The 21,751-nt window shown below is 48.3% G+C and overlaps 1 protein-coding gene across 1 annotated transcript in view; it reads left to right on the top strand.

Moving 5' to 3' along the window:
* Nucleotides 1-21,751, top strand: part of CD247 (CD247 molecule) — a 74,124-nt gene that overhangs the window by 20,941 nt on the left and 31,432 nt on the right. The gene's annotated exons all lie outside the window — the stretch shown is intronic.

The raw sequence follows: 21,751 nt of genomic DNA, 5'->3' as shown, positions 1-21,751 counted from the left end.
AGCCTGGCAAGTTTCTAATTGCAGAGAGACAGGCTGAGTGAGGGGAAGGCCGGTACAGTGTGAGGTCAGGGATACTGGGTGCCAGTTGGAGGTACAACTGGCAATTAGTTATGGACTTGAAGGACACCCTACAAATGAGATGGAAGACAAGGACTTAGAAAGGAAAAGAGATGCAATCTTATGTTTTAGCATGATCATGCTAGCCGCTGGGCTGGAATTTACTGAGAGGAGTAAGGACAGAAGTATTACTTAAATAGTGTTATTTATTCAACAAATATTTATTGAGCTCCTATATACCAAACACTGAACGAAGCGATAAGGATCCACCAGGGAGCAAACTCTTCTGCCCCGTAGGTCTGGATCACCACTGTCCCCACTTCCATTTAATGAACACTTAGCCAGTGTTGAGCTCCAGGCCAGACACACCCCATCCATCAGTGCAATTTGCCTCTCAAAAACCTGTGAAGTAAGAACCCCTAACATGCCCATTTTACAGGTGGAGAAACTTAGGCTCAGAGAGACTACACAGCTGGCCACTAGCCAGCCTGGATCTAACCGGGGACTGTCCCCCTCCAAGCCTGCAATCCTAACCACTATGTCGTGGTTGGAAAATTTTTCTCACACTGGACTTTGCAAGTCTCTCTAGGACAGCATGAGAAGTCCACGGAAATCTTTCCGGTGGCATCTGGGCCAGCAGTTCTCCTCTCTTCCCACTGTGTCTGAATGGAAGGTCCCCCAAACTATGTGGGGACATGAGAACCAAGCAGGTGAGAACAGAGTTCCAGCCCAGCCCCACTGGGGCAAGCGATTCGCCCTCTCTGGACCTCAGACCTCTTTGCTCTAAGATAAGGCCCTGGAATAGGTCTCTAATCCTCCTCCTAGCTCTAAAACCTGATGAGGGACCCCCTGGGTGGCTCAGCGGTTGAGCGTCTGCCTTTGGCTCAGGGCCTGATCCCAGGGTCTAGGATCGAGTCCCACATCAGGCTCCTGCATGGAGCCTGCTTCTCCCTCTGCCTGTGTCTCTGCCTCTCTCTCTGTCTCTTGTGAATAAATAAATTTTAAAGACTTAAAAATAAAACCTGATGAGTATAAGATCTGATGCGATCATGGCCTTGCCCCTCACATTTGGTTTCTGACAAGACCTTCACACTCAACACCCATTGCTTTGACAAATATTTTTCTGTACCTGGCCTCCCAGAAGATACAAAATAAAAAGCAAAGCTCCTGTCCTCTGAGGAACACACGATTCATGATCTCTTTTTTTTTTTAATTTTTTTATGATAGTCACACAGAGAGAGAGAGGGGCAGAGACACAGGCAGAGGGAGAAGCAGGCTCCATGCACCAGGAGCCCGATGTGGGATTCGATCCCGGGTCTCCAGGATCTCGCCCTGGGCCAAAGGCAGGTGCCAAACCGCTGCGCCACCCAGGGATCCCACAATTCATGATCTTAATCTGATCCTTATAATAATCCAGTAATGTGGGTGATGTAGAGCCACAGAGCAAAATAAAACTAAGGCAACACAACGAGACCACCACACCTGGGAATAGTGCATTTCCCAGCTACTACTTCCCCACTCATTTGCTCATCTGACCCTCGCAGCAGACCTGAGAAATGAACAGGGTGAGGAAATGATTCCCATGTCACAGGTAGGCGAATCACAGCCCTGCGGGCTATATGATTTCTCCAAGGTCCTGCTCATACAGCTGTAGAGGAGACACCATATTTCTCCTTCAGACAATTCAACAGTCTTTAGAATATTCCAAGTCCCTGGCCATTTCTCATGTAGATGGAAAACATCCGAAAAGTTGAAACTAACCCCTAATATTTTGGCGGAGGCTTTGCTGAACTGGCATCCAGGGATTCCAACTTGATGGACAGCAAGGGTTCTTCAGAAGCACATTTTATTTACCACCCTCCACCCCTTCCGTCCTCCTGACCCAGTTACATCCCCCTGCTGTCTTGCTCCTCTAATAACTCTGGGGAGACTGATCCCCAGAAAGAATGTCTACAGTCCCCGAGGCTGTACCTGCAGACAGATTCAGCAAAAGTAAGAGCGTACCAAGTGTTCTAGGTCTGTGGGGTTTACTGATTCTAGGCCTGACTAGGATAAGTGCTTAGTGAATGCTTCCTGAATGAGTTAATGATTCCAGATAAGTAAACCTAGCAGACAGCCATCCATGCATGGAGAAGGCCTCTAGAACAGAAAGAGTCTTGGCATTAGGTGGCCAGGTTTGGGTCTGGGCTCTGCCACTATCCAGCTGTGCGACGTTAAGCCTTCACTTGATGTCTCTGGTCCTATTTTCTTCTGCATGCATGCTGTGGACGGTTTGGACAGAGATAATCCAAGAGTAAGTTTCCTTCTAGCCCTGGGACTTGGCTATTCTAGAAAAGGCAGGCAAGAAATAAACCTACATTCCCATCATGAGCTAGCTTGAGCCTGGTTGCCTCCTGTCCTTACCCATCAAACTTCTCCCCTGTTCCCTGCTGACACCACTATCATCAGACTTTACTACCTTAAGGGGAAAAAATGGGGAAAGGAATCTGTGGTAGAGAATGAGAAAAGGAAGGAAGAGAATTTGCAAAAAATATAGCAACACGATGACAGGTCTGAGCTCTGACGGCAGATGGTCCCATTTAAATCCCGACTCTGCTCATTCAAATCTCACGCTCTAGCTATGTGGCCCTAGACAACTTACCTAACCTCTCCAAGCCTTAGCATCTCCATCTGTAAAATGGGTCCAATAGCCTCTGTCTCACATGGCTGCTGTGATACACCCACGGTGCCTTTGGCCCTGAGACAGGGCTCCACTGAGTAACAGCTGTTCCTTGTACACCCATGCTTGTTCTGTGAGGCAGAAAGGAGAAGGTGGGCAGAAAAGAGAAGACAAAATATGAACAGGGAGGGTGAGAGAGGAGCCAGAAAAGGGTTGAGGGTGACAGTAGAATTATTTTCACCTGTCTAGGAGTAGAATGATATGTATGGACTCCCAAACATGCCCCCATTGCCTTCCTCTGTGTCCCCAGCAGACCCACAGTGCCCCAGGAATGAAGCCTTCTCTAACTGTGGGGCACGCTTGTCCGGGCTGACACCCTTCTGGCAACCCTGGTCACCCGCCCACCCACCCACGCACCCAGAGGAGACTTCTCTGTGACATGGATCTGAGTGGTTTCTCACCTCCTACTAGGGGGAACTGTCAGTTCAAGAAGGAGGTTTAGGGGAGCAGGGCGCCCCCCACCTGGGGCTTCCCCTGGCTGGGGAGGTTGTTCATGATTTGAAACTGAAGACAGGAGCCTATGCAGGAGAGGACAATCCTTGCTAGCTAAGAGGCTTTCCAGAACTCACCAATGTGTGGTCCCCCCCCCCCCCACCTCTTGTGCACACATAAGCTTCTAAATTTTATAAGCTATTGCTTACTTTTATCTCCAAAAGCATTGGAAAATGTTGAACTCCCAAAACTAAGTTATAGCCATCTGGGGAATAATAAAGTCCTGGGACTTAGAGGTAAGGTGTCTGCTTTACCTGGTGCTGCAAGGGTTAGACCCTTCTTCCACCAGCAGCCTGCCTCTACTCATCCAGGCTCACCTCTCCTGTCCTCTCCCCTCACAAATGCAGATTGTGAGCACGTTGGAATACGGACAAAATGGTCTTCGTGCCTAAGACGATTGTAATGGCAAACTATAATTTTAATCTCCCCCATGCTTTTATTGTGGTAAAAAAAAAAACACACATAGAATTTACCATCTTAATCTTTTCTAAGTGTACGCACGGTGGCATGAAGCTTTACCTTGTGCAGCCACTATCACCTTCCAGCTGCAGAGCTCTCTTCATCTTGCAAAACTGAAACTCAGTACTCGTGAAATGCAAACCACCCCCCATCCCTCTGCCCCAGCCCCTGACCACTAGTGTCCCCTTCTGTCTCCACGAATCGGACTCCTCTAGGGACCTCGTGCAAGTGGAAATATAAAATACCGGTCCTTTTGTATCTGGCTGACTTCACTTGGCGTAATGTCCTCCAGGTTCATCCACGCCCTAGCCTGGGTCAGAATCCCTCCTTTTATGGCTACTATTCTTCATGTGTAGCACACTTTTGCTTGGCCATGTATTTGTCAAGGGTTGTTTCCACCTTTTGGCTGGAGCAAATAATGCTATTAGAAACACGAGTGTGCAGCTATCTTCTCGGGACTCTGCTTTTGATGCTTCTGGGTGTAAACTCAGAAGTGGAATTGCTGGATCCCAGGGTGGTCTGTTTGTAAACCTCTGAGGAAACTGCACGGTGCTTCCCGCAGGGCTGCGGCCTCTAACTTCCCCACCAACAGTGCACGAGGTCTCCGCTCTCTCCACATCATCACCAGCACCGGGTGTTTTCCGTTTCTTGATAACAACCTTTGGAGAAAGGATAAGAGGTAGTCCAACTCTCATTTAAAAGGAAGAAATGGGGGAATCCCTGGGTGGCTCAGTGGTTTGGCGCCTGCCTTTGGCCCAGGGCGCGATCCTGGAGACCCGGGATCGAATCCCACGTCGGGCTCCTGGTGCATGGAGCCTGCTTCTCCCTCTGCCTGTGTCTCTGCCCCTCTCTCTCTCTCTGTGTGACTATCATAAATTTAAAAAAAAAAAAAAAAAAAGGAAGAAATGCGGGCAGCCCCAGTGGCTCAGCGGTTTAGTGCTGCCTGCAGCCCAGGGCGTGATCCTGAAGTCCTGGGATCGAGTCCCACGTCGGGCTCCCCACATGGTGCCTGTTTCTCCCTCTGCCTGTGTCTCTGCCTCTCTCTCTCTGTGCGTCTCTATGAATAAATAAATCTTAAAAGAAAAAAAAAAAGGAAGAAGTACCCAAACTAGGATTTCAGGAGTTATAGACCTAGAATAAAATGTATGATTTTAGATGTGACAAATAATTTAACAAAGTGATGATTTTAACACACACATACAAATGTAATAACTGCTCATGTAAGTTCCTTCAGAGGCGTCAGAAGGAGGAAAGGGAGAAGGAGAGAGGGAAAGAAAAAGAATGGGAGGAAAGAATGAGGTGAAATGCGGGCAAGGTGAAGGGAAGAGGCTCCAAGGGGGCATCCGGGGATCGTGTTTGGAGTTTGAGGCCACTGGCTTGTGACACAGGACAACCTTCCCGCCATAGGCCCCGTCTGCGAGTATTTGCTTGAGGGACACGAACTGTTCTCTATGGTGTGTCTCTGTGCTGGGAAGGACATGAAAATGGGCAAGCCACTTTCCTTACCTGGCCTGCAGGTCTGGAAAGGGTGAGGATGGGCAGAGGCAGCTGACTGACTCTGTCTCCTCACCAAGCCTGGCCTGGCTGCCCCAACACCTCCGTGCAGGGCAGAGGCAGGACGAGCAGGCTGTCAGGTTTGCATTTCATGCATTTCCAAAGCTGCTTATTTCCTGAGAGGAGAGGGTGTGGGGAAAGCTTGGGGCCAGAGGGGCCACCCTGGGCTTCCTCCGCAGCTGGGCTCAGGCCCTTTGGAAAGCCCTGGGCAGGAACCCCTAAGCCTTTCTCCTGGGAGGCAGGCACATCGCGTCCAGGGAAGAGGGCCCGAGTGTCTGTCTGGAGTCACTCTGGGTTTGTGTCCTTGCATCTCCTCTGGGTCGTTTTTCAGCCTCCAGATGAACTGTCTCAGTTTGCCTCTCTTCTTCCAGGGTGGGGGTCACACTTCCATGGACTTCCACACTGGACCAAATGAATAGAAAGAAAATGAATGGAGTCAATTAAGTGGACAAGACATTCCTGGCATCTCACTGGGAGTGTTACCTACTCACAGACAGGCAGGAAATAGTTCCTGAACCCTCTTTCCAGACACAAAAGCCTGTGAGAACATGTATCCTATTTGAAGACCTGTTTTCAAAGAAGGTGAAGTGTGAGCACTTTTATTTTTGTTATTGGAGTACTAATTTAACATCATGGATATTTGAAACTGTCATCCAAGAACATGAAATCTGTTCACCGAGTATGGGGCGGGGGGCAATCCTTCTAGGAATTTCCTTTATGTGTTCCATGTGCATTCCGCAGTGACGCATCCCTCTTGGGAAAACGCTGCCCTGGATTTTTATTAGTCTTTTGTAGGCTGTCGGGTATTAAAACCTCACGAATCCCTATGTGCTTCTCAGCCCTACCTTTCAAGTTTCGTCTGCTGGAGGTGTGGACTCCTGGGGTGGCGGGTAACGACCAGGGTTGGGGGTGAGCAGCTGCCCTCGGCCCAGATAGCCCTTCCTGCAGGAGATGCCCAGGACCCATCGTCTTTTCACTTTCCTGAATTTTTATAAATAGCCACTTGAGGGGGATCCCTGGGTGGCTCAGTGGTTTAGCGCCTACCTTCGGCCCAGGGCGTGATCCTGGGGTCTTGGGATTGAGTCCCACGTTGGGCTCCCTGCATGAAGCTTGTTTCTCCCTCTGCCTGTGTCTCTCATGAATAAATAAATAAAATCTTTAAAAAAAAAGAGAGAGCCATTTGAACTTCAGGAATGTAGCATAACATGCATGCATGCACATGCAGAAAGGGAAATATTTATTTGCTCCATCAGCTAGGGTTTTCCCCCCTAATTTTAAGATACATCTTAATATTATGTCATCATAGCAATAAAATTACTTTTTAGATTTTGTCAGAACGTGGAATAACATGGCCGTATTCTGGCTTCCACTTTACAAAGCTTTCTCATCATCTCAGCTCCTCTGTGCCTAACTGTAAGCCTTTTGAAAGAATGATTGTCATTCCCATTTGGCAGATGGGGAAACTGAGGTTTGGGGAGGCTGAGTGAGCTTCTCAAGGGATCACGGCTAGAGAGCAATACTGTGGGACCAGGACCTGTATCTTCTAACTGCCAACCCAGTGTAGGCTCCAGTTAGTCATGCTGCTTTGTCACAAGACACTGAATACCACGTTGTTGGAGGAACAGTGGGTCGGACCCTCACCAGGGAGATCAGCCTCCGGTCGCTTAGGACAGACAAGGATGGTTATCAGTCGGAGCCCAGCCGAAGGCCCGGGTGGGGCCTGGAAGCTGGCTGTGCCCCCACTGTGTGGGTCCAGGAGCCCCCACCTGGAGGAGGGGCTCGGCCTGCCCTCCGCAGAGATACCTTTCTCTCCCACACAAAGGCATAGGCCCCGCACTAGCGGTCCGAGTCTTTCAGGGGGCCGAGGGGCCGATGCTGCGCTGACCCTCTCAGCAGGCAGGGGCTCCCACAAGCCAGAGAGGGAGGATGTGGTGGCAGAGACCGCTCTGCAGCGTGGGAGCGGCCGGGGCTGCCGAACTGCACGCTCTGGCGCCCAGTGGACCGGGTTCTGGACGGGCGGGGGCCGTGGGGGTCTGGGCCCCGGTCCCACTTCTGCCGCTGGCCCCTGGCGTTTGGTTCCTACTTTTCCATTTACGGAGCTTTCTCCCGGAAGCAGTGTCGGTTGATGCGCCTCTGGAGTTGGTGCATCCCTGTTCTGCTCTGACGCTCAGGGAGGTTAAGGGACTTGCCTGCGTCCACAGCATTTCTGCCTCCGAGGCCAGGGCACCTTCCACCTCCCTGAGCGGTCTCTCACCAGCTGTGGTGGCCTGTGTCCCTTCTGAACTTAGATTTCTCATGTGAAAGATGAGGGGGCTGGTTCAAGAAGCAGACCAAGTTTCTTGATTTTGCTGTGTTGAAAACATGTTTTCTTTCCACTGACTTTTCCAAGTTGCTCACTTCTTTGACCTGACTACCTCTTCTCTCGCCGTTTTCAGCAGCAGAGCTGCACCACCTGCCCCTCAGAGCGTGAGGGTGTGTCCCTGGAGGGGTCTGGGGGGCAGTATGCACAGGGAGGGCGGGGTGGGGGGGGGTGGGGGGGGGGAGGGGGGTTTCTGCAAGGTGGCCAACAACAAATTGTACCCCTCCCTGTCCCAGCCCTCAGGTCATTTTCTTTTCAGTTAATGACCTGGTTGTTTGACCTTCTGGTCAACACCCTGGCTTCTTTCCCCACCCCCACCCTGTGGCCACTCTGGTCTATGGGGCTCAGGCAGAGGGAAGCAGAGAGCAAAATCCACATTGTTCTCGATGGGGAATAGTTAAGAGGGGCCATACCCACCTACAGGGAGAGTGGGGACTTGGGGTCAGAGATGCCCCTGAAAAGAGGGTTTCCTGAGCTCTGCCCTTCATGTCTCCTGTCCCTGCCCCAGTGTCACCTGTCAAGGAAACCTTGCCTGGCAGGCTGCTCCTTCCCTGTTCCTGCCAGCACGACAAAAGAGAGACAGATGGGACGGATGGGGTGCAGGTCTCAGGGAACTCATGGGGATTCAAGAGAGGCAGGTGCACACAGATCACTGCCTTGTGCCTCCGGAGTGCACGCTGGACTGAGATTCAGCAGCTGCCCTCCTGCACTGTGATCGTCCTGCGGGCTGTGGGCTGCCACCCTGTAAGGTCAGGGGAGGGGGCAGGCCTCAGGCTCCACCCCGCTGCAGTGCCCACCAGCTACAGGGCTGCCCGGGCAAGTGGTGTCCCTGCAACACCCAGCCCCTGGCCTGCCTCTGTTTGTGCAAAGGTAGGGGCTAAACGTAGGAGATGCTCTCAGGATGCTGCAGCCAGAGGGTTCCACACTGCCCCCTGCCCCCCACTCCCTGCCTCTGGGACCTCCCCTGTAGCCACTGGGCCCCTGGAGGGAAGGCGCCAGAAAGGGGCTGTGGGGAGCCAGGGGGCAGGCCAGTTGTCCCTGTGTCCAATGGCAGTAGGTGGAGAAGGGGAGAAAACAGGGGCAAGCGTGGGCTGGCAGCATCAGCCTGATGAGTGGTGGTAAAGGAGTCCGTCTCCCCAAGGCCAAGTTGTTCCCAAAGAAATGAGAAGAAGACAAAAGGGGCCACAGGCCTCTGTGCCAGAGCATGAGGAATGACACCCAGGAGAGCTGCGGCCTCCGCCTCCACACCACCCAGTGTAGCCCCACCTCTGATGGCCACCTCTCAGCAGAGCTGGGACTGGAGGTCCTTCTGCCCTGGTCCCCCTCATACACATGGCAGGACAGCAGGACACTTGCTGGGGGCATCCCGGGAGGCCTTTGCTTGGGGAGACCTCCTGCTGTCCCTGGAGCCAGCCCTGCCAGAGAACTGGGTCTTGAGTCCCTCAGGAAGAGCCTGAGGCTCAGGTGATCTCGGTGCTGGAGGAGAGATGGGGAACAGCTCTTCTTTTTGGACTTGGTTCATGCCCTGAATTCAGAGCTGAGGAGCACTGTTGTAAAGTGCAGCACAAATGTGATGTGCTTTCATTGTCACTGTCATTGTCATTGTCATGACGGGGCACATCGTGCCGCCCCCAAAGCAGGCCCTGCAGGTGATGTGGGCCTTACCGCGTCACAGAACAGCTCCTTTACCTACTGACTATGTGCCTTGGGCAAGCAGCTTCGCCTCTCTGAACCTCTGCCTCCTATCTGTAAGATGAGGAGACTGTGACCCACCTCCCTGAGCAGCCTTTGAGGATTAAATGAGAGAAACATTTATAACTAGTGCCGGCAACAGAGGAGATAGTGATAAATGCCAGCTCTTTTGTGGGGGAAAAAACTAGCAAGAATGTTTTAAAGGGCGTGAGGATACCCAAGGTTGGTGAAAAAAGCAGAGTGGGAGCCAGAGGGTGGCCGTTTTCAGGGCCTACACACCAAATCCCTGAGAGGGGCTTGGTTTTCTTTACCGGGCGCTATAATTTATAAGTTAAAGGTATTAGATGGCTAGCTGCTCTGTGGGTACAGCTGTGGGGTTCCTGGGTCAGATCAGACAGCTCAGAAAGGGCCCAGACTGGGAGCTGAACAAGACTCACCCAGATCTCTCCCTGCCGCCATTTTAGTCCCTCACCCCCTGGAAGCATTGACTTGGGGTCTGTCTTAATGACCTGTGGATGTTCAGGATAGGCTACCCCCACCCCACCTGCCTACTCCGGGTGGGACAGCTCGAGGCTCTCCTCCAAGAGAAGAGGCACGGGGGCAGAAGGAGTCCTGAATGTCACTCCAGGCCTCCGCAGTCTTGGGAGACCCAAGGCCTGGGCCTCCCTGGCTGCCGCCTCCGTGGCCCTGGGTTTCCTCCACACTCTGCTGCCAGCTGCACACTCGTGAAGGTCAGCACCCGGCCCGGCCCGGGGAGGCTTCGCTTCTGGCGAGGGTGAGAGATGGGAGAGGGATGAGGTGGAGGCGGGGGAGGAGGAAGGCTCACCCAGCACCAGCCCCGCTGAGGCAAGGCCTGCACGACCCCGGGGTCCGGCTCAACTGTCGCGCCACCTCTTGGGTCCGTGGGCAGGTCCCACCCACCTTCTTTGCCATCGGTATCTGCGGGAACTCAACATTTTGTGAGCACTAGGGAGAGTGTAGCGGTTCTGAAAGGACGGGGAGCAGGGAGCATGGCCAGGAGAGGGCACAGCAGGTCCTAACTGCAGGAGGCCAGAAGCCAACCTCCCGGAGGCCTGAAGTCCTTCTCAGTGCCAGCACCGGCTTCAGCCGCCGCCCTGGTCCCCGGCACCTCAGGCAAGCAGGAGTGTCTGACCCAGTCCCTGGACTAAATGAAGTGAGGATCTTGCGACCCCCACCGCTTTTCCAGGAGACAGTGGGACCATGGTCCCATTTGGAATGTGGCTCCAGCTGGAGGATTACATATTGGTCAATTCAATAAGCTATTTCTTAAGCTCCTGGGCTCCACACTATATGGCATCATGAACTTAGTGCATCTGTCCTCAAGAAACTGATGGTTTCGAAAAGAGAGAAAGGCATCTACAGAGAAGGATCAGAGCCATAATTCTGAATTGTTCTTTCAACCTCCACCCCACATTACAGATGGCACCAAAACGTGTGCTCCCCGTGTGCTTATGAAATTCCACCTTTAGCCTACTTCCAAATTTCTCTGCCACCAAGAAAGTTCTTTTTTCTTTCTTTCTTTTTCTTTTTAAAGATTTATTTTTTCATGAGAGACAGAGAGAGAGAGAGAGAGGCAGAGACACAGGCAGAGGGAGAAGCAGGCTTCATGCAGGGAACCCGACGTGGGACTCCATCTGGGGTCTCCAGGATCACATCCTGGGCTGAAGGTGGCGCTAAACCGCTGGGCCACTGGGACTGCTCTCTTTTTTTTTTTTTTTTTTTTTTTTAAGATTTTATTTATTTATTCATGAGAGGCACAGAGAGAGGCAGAGATATAGGCAGAGAGAAAAGCAGTCTCCCTCTGGGGAGCCCAATATTAGACTCCATCCCAGGATCCCAGGATCACGACCTGAGCCAAAGGTAGATGCTTAACCACTGAGCCACCCAGGCGTCCCCCCAAGAAAGCTTTTGGAAAGCAAATGTGGGGACGTGATTTTAGTAGAGGTATAGCTTTGACTCCCTCTTGAATTTTTTAAATTTTTTTTTTATTAATTTTTATTTATTTATGATAGTCACAGAGGGAGAGAGAGAGAGAGGCAGAGACACAGGCAGAGGGGGAAGCAGGCTCCATGCACCGGGAGCCCGACGTGGGATTCGATCCCGGGTCTCCAGGATCGTGCCCTGGGCCAAAGGCAGGCGCCAAACCGCTGCGCCACCCAGGGATCCCTTGAATTTTTTAATAGAGTATTTTCAAGTGTTTGTGTTCTATTATAAATAACAATTTTCTTGCAGTACCTCTTGATAGGTTATGGCTGAGAACCAATACACGAGACACTGAGGCTCGGGCAATACTATAAGTGCTCTGTAGCAGCCTGATTGTTGACTTGAATACTCACATAAATCTTCCATGTGAAAACAAGCTTTAAGTTAGTTTCCCATGACAAAAATTCCCAGGAATGTGTGATGAAAGCCAAGAAACCATAACCAATTACAAATTAAATGAATTATTTATAGCCAAAATTTCTGAATCAAAAGTATAAAAACATTATCATATATTTTGAGAGTAAAATCGCTACGTATTTTATGTGGAACGTGCACACACCTTCCCGTTCAATTTAAAGTAGGGTGGCTCAAAGAGGTAAGAGGTCTGAAAAGGACCTATTAAGCCATCCTTTAAAATAGATCTCTATTTTTTCTAAAATCACCTGAAAAGGTGTTCCAGAGTTATCCTTGTTTACCTGCCTTAGAGACTATAGTCTGAGATAAAGGAGGCTCTACGCTGAAGTCTCAGAGCCGAGAGAGATCTCACGGTTGAGTAGGACTGGGCTCCTGGGCTGGTTGAACAGGACAAGCCCCCCAACCCCAGGCTGAGATGGGAACGGTGGTGCAGGGGCACACAGGGCTGCCACAGTCTTCTCTGCACGTTAGACTCTAAAGTGTCCTCTCTTTCTCCAGCTAGGTGGATACTATTCTGTTTTACTTTGTACTCCATTTCCCAATCTGCTTCCCTTTTCCTGCCAAGAACTTTCTGCTCCGGGGCACCTGGGCGGCTCAGTGGTTGAGCGTCTGTCTTTGGCTCAGGGCATGATCCCTGGTCTGGGGATGGAGTCCCACATCAGGCTCCTCACAGGCAGCCTGCTTCTCCCTCTGTCTGTGTCTCTCATGAATAAATAAATAAAATCTTAAAAAAAAAAAAGAACTTTCCCTCTCCATTGGGCATGTGTTGAGGAACACTACCCTGATCCGAGGAGGGCAGGAAAGCGGTGTTTCTTCCACTCTGGACAGGACTGTGTCTCACCTGCAGAGCTACCCTGACAAATCGCCTTTAACCTGCAGGGTCACTGCCTTTTCAGATCTGGGTCTGCCCCCACTGGGTCCTGGCCTCTGCTGACACTGGGGCATCAGGTACAAGGGCAGTGGCCATTGGGTAACGAGGGCCAGCTGCTGCACCTTGGGGACTCCCTCAGCATGGAGCTGGATGCTTTGGTTTGGGGCATGGAAGACAAAAGAGAAGCAGGAAATGTGGCTCTGCAGTCAAGAAGCTCCCACCCAAATGGGGAGGCAAGACTCAGGGTCAAGAAGCAGTGAAGGACGCGGCTATGACCATGTGGTATAAGGAAGGACGCGCTCTGTGAACCTGGCTTGGAAGAAGTGACCTTGACTGATGGGTGGAACCTGGATGGACCAGAGGGAAGGGGGGTGCCCCAGAGGTCAGCCAAGGCATGGACGGGGCTGATGTTAGTGAGGCCCCGCGGAGGCAGACCTGGCTGAGTGAGAGAGACATGGACACGGAGCATCTGGAAAGTTGTGTGACCAGAGTATGAGAGGTTGAAGCCACATGGGGAGGAAGGGTTTGCCATGTGACGCAAAAGCAAACCGGAACTCCCAGGTGGTTTATTTGAAGGTGGGGGCCCTGGCCAGCATTGGGCTGCAGTGTGCAGTGGATGGAGGAGGATGTGTCACATGATGCAATCGCCACCATCTTGTGGTCACAGAATCATGGTCATGGTAACTAGATCGGCAGGCCTATGGGGGCCTTTGAGCTAATGTAGATTGACCTTTTCTTTTGATTTCTTTTTAGTTTTTATTACAGTTAATGCCCCCCTCCATTTTCAAAGTAATGCACATTTAATTTAGAAAGATTTTAAGGTGCCCAAAGAGGAAAGACAAGAACAAGTCATGCCTATCATCTGTCTCTGCAGAGTGGCTGCTGGTGTCACCTGGCCCCTTCCAATCTTCATGCTCATGCACTGGAGTCTTTATGTGGTTGAGATTAAACAGTCCATGAGCCCTATGGGCTTGAGTATTTTTAATGACAGGGTGGTTTAGTGACCAGGATCTCACTACCTTTTCAAGCATGTTATGCCTTTCTAAAATAGAGTGCTAAAAAATGGGGCCTTTTCCATTGAAGTAGTATGAGGTTACCTAGAAGGGGTACAACATTCAAAAATATAACACTTTAAATCCCCATAACCCTCTTGTCCAGAAATCACCTAATCTTTTGTGGTATTTTCTTCCAATATTCGTCCAAAACAATGTGTAGTTTAAAAACAAAACTGGAGGGCAGCCTGGGTGGCTCAGCGGTTTAGCGCTGCCTTCAGCCCAGGGCGTGATCCTGGAAATGGGGAATCAGTCCCATGTCAGGCTCCCTGCATGGAGCCTGCTTCTCACTCTGCCTGTGTCTCTGACTCTGTGTCTCTCATGAATAAATAAATAAAATCTTTAAAATAAAATAAAACAAAACTGGAATCACACCACAAACACTTTGGATCGTGCTGCCTTCACTTATCATATGATAGAAGCTTCCATTTTCTGACAGTGGTCAACATTATACTAGCCTAACACTGGTTACTTAGCATGGGTCAGGCCACTCGAAGCATTTCACGTACATCAACTCATGCTACCTCACGGCAGCCCTTGGAGAGAAGTACTATTTCTTTATTCCCACCTCATAGACAAGACGACTAAGGCACAGAAGGCAGGACTTAAAGTTAGACATTTGGACTTCAGTGCCTGCCTTGCTACTCGCCACACTCCTCAGCCGGTTCTCAGTGAAGCTTCTCCTGATTTCCAGCATGCACGCACACAATATACACGTGCACACATAACTGCTAACCCGTGACGAGCAAAGAGTGCTTTTCCCAAATCTCTTGCTCCCTCATGGGCTCCATGGCCTGGTCGTCCAGCCTTTTGATTCTTTGCTTGGTTCTGCAGAGCACAGCCCAGAAGAAGGGAAGGCAAGAGTTTCCAGGGGCCTTAGTGTGACTGGGCTAAGAACTTTCATGACCCTTGGTGGGGATCAAAATGGCAGCGTCTTGCTTGAATGGGTCACTGGGGCAGGAGGAGAGACCCAGAATCTGGAAGGAGGGCTGGCAGCTGTCCCAGGAGCATCTGTGGTTTCTCCAGATGGCTTCCAAGTTTTGCCCTTTGTCTTTTAACCAAGAAGTCATTAGCAGTCACAAGAGCCAGTATGGGATGGGAGACTGAGTGGGTGGGATGACAAGTAAAGAAGGGACCATAGGGGAAAGTGCTGGAACCACACAGAGGACACATCCACTCCTCTCCCTTCTCTGGGTCTGTTTGAGAAAGAGAAAGCCAGCTTTGTTTGCCTTCACCTGCACTGATCACTTGGAGTTGGGGTCAGGGCAGGCTCCAGGTAAAACTGCCAAGGACATGGGCTTTGGCCCTCAGTGCCTGGCCTGACCGGTCCTGTTTTTTTCTCAGGGTCTGATAAAGGAGGGAGAGGAATCTGGTAAATAATGTTGTATTAAGGTATTTGTGGTGGTTACTGAGCTGCCCTCTCAGAGTATTTTCTATCGTTAATAGAGACCTCTTAACCATCTGTATACCTCTGTCTAGAGAAATTGCCAGAGGGGGAATTCCCTGTTGCTCCTCCACTTACAATGGGGTGGCCAATGCTCTCTTCCATCTCTGTGCAGTAGGAGCAGAGACTGTAGCACCTGACGGGGTGTCCTTGACATCTCTGAGACGAGTCACTGTCCCCTCCGGGGAGATAAGGGGAACGACAGTGCACACCTCCTAGGGTTTTACGAGAATTAAAGAAATGACCCGATGCATCTGAAGCCCTTAGACTCCAAGCCGAGCACAGTCAGCCCTCAGTACATGGTAGCCGTTATTGTCAGTGGAATTGTTATTTTTAGATGGAGAGCCGATTCATATACATTATGCCATTTTATCCTCATGACACCCTGTGAATTCAGTTTTATTGGTCCCATTTCATAGATAAAAAAGGGGAGTTGAAAGAGCAAGTCCACAGCTAAGTGATTGCAGAGCAGAGCCAGCTCTCTGAGAGGATCATCCCCTTTCCTTGGCAGGGCAGGGCATAGGGACAGCCTGCAGGGGATGGACGCCCGGGCCTGGGGCCCCAGAGGCGCAAGAGACACGCAGAGCTCATAACTCACCCTCACCAAGGTCACCAGAATCTCAGAGAAATTGTCAGCAGAGGGGGACAAAGTGTCAGGTCAACACACAGGGTTGTAGGGACCAGGGAAGCTTCATTTTTAATTGCTTCTCTGACTTCTTTTCTTTTTTTTTAATTACATTTTTAAAAAGATTTTATTTATTCATTTATGGGAGACACACAGAGAGAGGCAGAGACACAGGCAGAGGGAGAAGCAGGCTCCATGCAGGGAGCCCAATGTGGGGCTTGATCCTGGGACCAGGGGATCACGTCCTGAACTGCTGAACCACCCAGGCGTCCCTTTTATTACATTTTTAAATTTAAATTCAATTTGCCAGAATATAGTATAACACTCAGGGCTGATCCCATCACATTCCCGCGTTAGTGCCCACCACCCAGTTACCCCATGTCCCTGCCCTCCTCCCCTTCTGCAATCCTTTGTTTCCCAGAGTCAGGAGTCTCTCATGATTTGTGTTCCTCTCTGATTTTTCTCCCTTTCTAAGTCCCCTGGCCTTCCCTTATGGTCCCTTTCACTATTTCTTATATTCCACATATGAGTGAGACCATATGATGATTTTCTTTCTCCAACTGACTTATTTCACTCTGCCTAATACCCTCCAGTTCCACCCATGTCAGTGTAAATGGTCCTACCATTTGTCCTTTCTGATGGCTGCAACTCTCTGACTTCTGCAGGGGAAACTGGGGTGGCTGTTTCTGTCTTAAACATGTATAAAAGCAGAGAAAATAATAAAGTGAACAGCATGTACATGTTTCAGTATATATCTCTAAAAGATAGGGACTTTTTTTTTTTAACACAACCACAATACTATTATCCTCCTTACACAATTTACAATGATTTCTTAATATCATCAAATATCAATTCCGTGTTTAAACTTCTCCCACTATCTCATTTCTTTAAATTTTTCAGTTTGAATTGGGAGCCAACTGGCTTATATGTTACTTAGTCTCTTTCGTACTTAGAATTTCCTTCCCCACCCCCAGCCCCAGCCCCTTTATTTCCTTGAACTGTGCTTGTGGAGGAAGTTGAGTTATTTGTCCCAGAGAATTTCCCACAGTCTGAATTTCACAAATTGCATCCATGTGGTGTCTTGTGCCATGTTCCTCTGCCTGTGGTATGTTTATAAACTGGAAGCTGCATCTGGAGCCTTGATTAGATTCAAGTCTGATGATGTAGTGAGAATACTTACTGAAGTAAGTATGGATGGAGAAGTATTGGTGTGTTCTCATCAGGAAGTTCATTATATCCTGAGGCCATCCTTTGGGTGATGCTAAAACCACTAGTGATCATCACCCAGAGCTACTATTTTATCAGGGGTTAGCTCTTCCTTCATTTATTTGGAGGAATATTTCTATAAGGAAAAACTGCCCTTTGTCAACTATTTGGTTATCCTGATAAATACCCGGGATAAATATTTGATTCCTTCCCCTTATTTACAGTGATTTGTTATCTTCCAATGAAATGACAGATAAAATGCTTATGATTTGGTTCCAAATAATTCTGGGAAGAGGGAATGGGTAGGCATCTAGAAGAAGAGCTGTGGGTTCATCACTGTTAAGAGTCACAGGTGAACAGAGAGGTTCATTCTACTATTCTACTTTTACGTATGTTTGATACAGTTTATAACAAAAGGAGGTGGGCTTTTTTTTTTTTTAGTAAAATAGTAAGTAATATGAGTTCGCTGGCATCCTCCAAAGGCAAGCAATAAATGTGTTGGTTGGTTTTAGTGTCATAATGTCTACAGGCACTTAAAGATATTTGAGTGTTTTGATCCCTCCCTCTTATTGATGTTTAACCCATTCTGTCATTGGCCAATGAGACCCTCTTCAAGTTAGCTCCTAAAAGTTCCTTTTGACAAGTCCAGTGGTCTTTGATAGTGCCCTTGCTGACAGTATGACAAGAGTCTTACTCGTGTTGTACATTCCTTATACTGACCTGGGACATTATTCCAAGGTAGGCTGCTGTCTTTTGCTCCGGGTCTTTTTTGTGCCTGGCCGCTGTTCCCTAACAAGATCTCTTTGAAGCTCCAGTTAGACTCTATAGCCAAGAGCAGAATTTTCCTCCCCATACACCAAGCAAGTGTGCCTCTACCATCCTCTACCCCACTACCGCTACCCTCCCACCCCCACCCGAGCAGGTGTCTCAAGACGTTGACTGTGCTGGTAGGTGGGTGGAGGGGAAAGGAGATTAAAATCTGACTTTAAAGGCTCAGGCAGTAACTTACTTGAGGCTGGCTCCCCCTCCCCAGTGCTAACCCCACCCCCAGACTCAGAACCAGGGAGAAGGAAAGGAGGGCAGTGAGAGTGTTCAGTATCTCCATCTATCTATATTTAGGCAGATTTATCTTGCAAGCAAAATCAAAAAGAAACATTCAAGGAGGAGGTAGTGGGGACCTTGGGTTCACACAGCTTTATTTCATTTGCAGGGGGTTTGGGGGTAGAGGGTTTTGCACAGTAGGCAGAGCCCCCCCCCCCCACCTCCGACTCCTGAGACAAGGGTAAAACATAAAGGACATAAAAGACCAGAGGGGTATAGGCCAAGAGCAGTCCTCAGCTATGTGAGGTAGGAGCAAGTAGGAGCAAGAGCCTACTGGTTAGCTTCCAAGGACACAGCTAGACCTTGTGGGTCGGTGTGGTGGTGGAGGCTGGGGAGAAGGAAGAGGACCCTTGATGGAACGATGGGCTGCTACACAGAGCAGGGAGCCCTCTTCATAGTGAGAGTTCAACAAAGCCCGGAAGATCTCTAGTCAGGAATGTCTGGGGAGGGAGATTCCACTGTGGCCACTGGGAGCACACTCATGAGAGAGCATGAATTTGCACATGGCAGAGGAGGAGAGGCCCAGGGCTCACAGTTCAACGTACAAGCTGTGTGAACAGTTCAACGTACGAGCTGTGTGAACTCACTCGGATCAGTTTTTTCTTTATTGTTTTACAATCTTTATTGTTTTACAATTGTTTTACAAGGCTGTTGTGGAGGGTGAAGGATTTGGTGAGGAGTGGAGGGAGAAGCCAAGGTTGCTTGTGGGGAATGGATGGAGAATCTGTGGAAAGATGGTTATTTCTTTTTTGATTTTTTTCAGACGATCATTTCTAGGGATAGACTCACCCAGAGGCCCTAATAGTGAGGCTGAATATGGATTTATTGCTTTTCAAGTAAAGGTCTTAGACTAGGTCTAAGACTATAGGTGTGTGTGTGTGTGTGTGTGTGTGTGTGTGTGTGTGTGTGTGCAAAACTTAGAGAAAGCAAATGGTGGCAAACACCTGAGGAGTCTATACCTGACATCCCTCCAGGCCTAAGCTCTCAGATACAGGTTTCCCCCACTATCTTGAAGGAGAGTATTTGTAAGACAAAGTGGCATAAAGCAAAAAAGCAATTACCATTAATGTATGTGGGAACATTTTTGAGCACTCCCAGATTCAAAAAGTTACCTCCCTGGCCTTTCTGATACCTAGCGCACATCTTGCTAATGAATGCACAAGATAAACTGAGGTCAAGTACAGATACAGACACAGGATGCCCAAAGCATAGACCAGGCAAAAAGGAACCCTCTCCAGGATGTAAAGTCACTAGGCCATGGGACCACCAAGCCTGGCAAGCAGTGGGGCTTGATCAGACATGAGATAGGCAGCCACACAATACATACAGTATTTCCTACGGATGCCTCTGTCCCTTTGATTTTTATTTCTTTAAAGAAACTGTGATAAGTTAAATAAGCTGCAGAGGGACCTGATTTTAGTGTTGGCAAAATACTATCAGAAGTGTCATGACACCACCCCTAACCTGGCTATAAAAAAAAGCGATCTCACCTATGTTGTTGTCCCTGTGAAAAAATCCACAATTGTGCCTTCTTAATTTTGCTGCACTTAAATAGAAAAAATCAAATTGTCCTAGACTTGCTTTCCTGATGTGCACAAACTGTGCGTGTGAGTGTGTGTAAACACAATTAGTTATAGATCTAATTCGCCAGCCTGGGCTGCTACCTAAGATCTGCTTAATTTTTTATTGCGAATGTTTCTTGGAACATCATTGGAAAACAGTACCTTCAAGAAAAGATAAGCAAATTTGTATTGGATCTCAAAATGAGGAAATAGTTTCTAAGCATATAAGTAAAAGCAAAATATTTGACTATTTAAATTTCAATTTCTATGTGTCAAAGACACCTGGTGAATGGTAGATGACAAGGTAGAAAAATAGTCACACTACATATGATGTGAAAAGGGTAGACATCTCCACTTTTAGAAATCACTTCTTAAGAAGGCACATCCAAAAAAAGTAGTAAGTACAGATCATCACCAATTTATGAAACAAAAAACAGACATGGTGAAGAAAAAGCACACAAAAAATGTTTAACATCACTACTAATCAAAGAAATGCAAATTTAAAATTTTTTTATTTTTTAAAGATTTTGTTTATTTATTAATGAGAGACACAGAGAGAGAGAGAGGCAGAGACACAGGCAGAGGGAAAAGCAGGCTCCATGCAGGGAGCCTGACGTGGGATTTGATCCCCGGTCTCCAGGATCACACCCTGGGCCAAAGGCAGGCGCTTAACTGCTGAGCCACCCAGGGATCCCCAACAAATGCAAATTTATAACTTTGATTCTGTTTTATGTTTACCGAGTAGGTCATTTTTGTTTTTATTTAATGATAACATGTAGCATTGGCAGGCATAAGTGAATTAGAGTCTCAAAAATTGCTGAGTGTAAACTGGCACCATCTTTCTGGAAAGTAATTCATCTCTAAGCTGAAAGAGTCTCAAAAATACTTATTCCCTTTGGTTATGTATTTCCATGTATCTTCATTTATTTCTTAAGAAATAATCATAGGGATAAAAGTATCTATGTTCCAGGATATTTATTGCAACACTATAATACTAAAAAATCAATAATAACCCATACTCTCACAATATGGGGGTTTTGCTAAATAATTATACATAATACCTAAAGACAGTCAAAAAATAGGTAGTCCTAAGTAAAAAACAAATAACAAAAACCCGAAGGATACAACCCCAATCTTGAAAAAAATATATATATATTAGAATAAACATAGGAAGAAAATACAGTAAAATATTGGCAGAGATTATGTTTGAGGGTGGCAGTTGTGTGTAATTTTAATTTTATTATTCCTGCTTCTCTATAATATCCAATATTTTTATAATTAAAATTTTTAGTCCTGTGATCAACAATTTTATATAGAATATAAAATTATTTCCCCCAGTTTTGAATTGAGAAATCAAATTCATCCTAAGGCCATCTGGTGACCCCCGAAAGAGCAGGCTTGGTGTGGGAGGAGCAGGAGTCCTGCTTAGGACAAGCATAGCTGCCCTGTCCACCAGACACCGAAGTGCATGTTGAAGTCTCATTTCAGGGGAGCTGGAGCTGACATATAACTGTTGGGGTCAGTGACATATTCAAGGGTTGCCTGGGTGGCTTAGTAGTTGAGCATCTGCCTTTGGCTCAGGTCATGATCCTGGGGTCCTGGGATCAAGTCCCACATAGGGCTCCCGTGGGGGAGCCTGCTTCTCCCTATGCCTATGTCTCTGCCTCTCTCTCTCTCTCTCTCTGTCTCTCATGAATAAATAAATAAAATCTTTAAAAAAAATGGCATATGCAAGTACTTCAAAACCCCAAGAGTAAATGGGTAAAGTCAAAAAAGCAGTGAGTTGAAGATCAGAAAAGAGATCCAAAGCCTGACCCTTCAGGGAGAGACAGAGAGGCATTAGCAAGGGAGTCAGGCCCAGGGAGCCGTCTTCTGTGCTTATTCACAGGTCTGCAATGACTAAAGGGACAAGCAAATGAACTCATGGGACTATCTATTCTCAAACCTCTCATCAGTTGCCTGCACTTTTCCTTTCTATCTCTTTCTCCTTTCAGAACCAGTTCTTGAAAAAAATGGCGAGGGGAGAATGCAACATTCTTGAGAATAAAATTGTCTTCACATAACAAAAATTTAAAAATGTTGATTCTGGGGTGCCTGGCTGGCTCAGTCCATAGAGCATGTGACATCTGATCTCGGGGTC

The sequence above is a fragment of the Vulpes vulpes genome, chromosome 13 (assembly GCF_048418805.1).
Source record: "Vulpes vulpes isolate BD-2025 chromosome 13, VulVul3, whole genome shotgun sequence".
In the NCBI taxonomy this organism is placed as follows: Eukaryota; Metazoa; Chordata; class Mammalia; order Carnivora; family Canidae; genus Vulpes; species Vulpes vulpes.
Note: the sequence above shows the minus strand (reverse complement) of the source record. Positions and strands in the feature narration are given on the sequence as shown.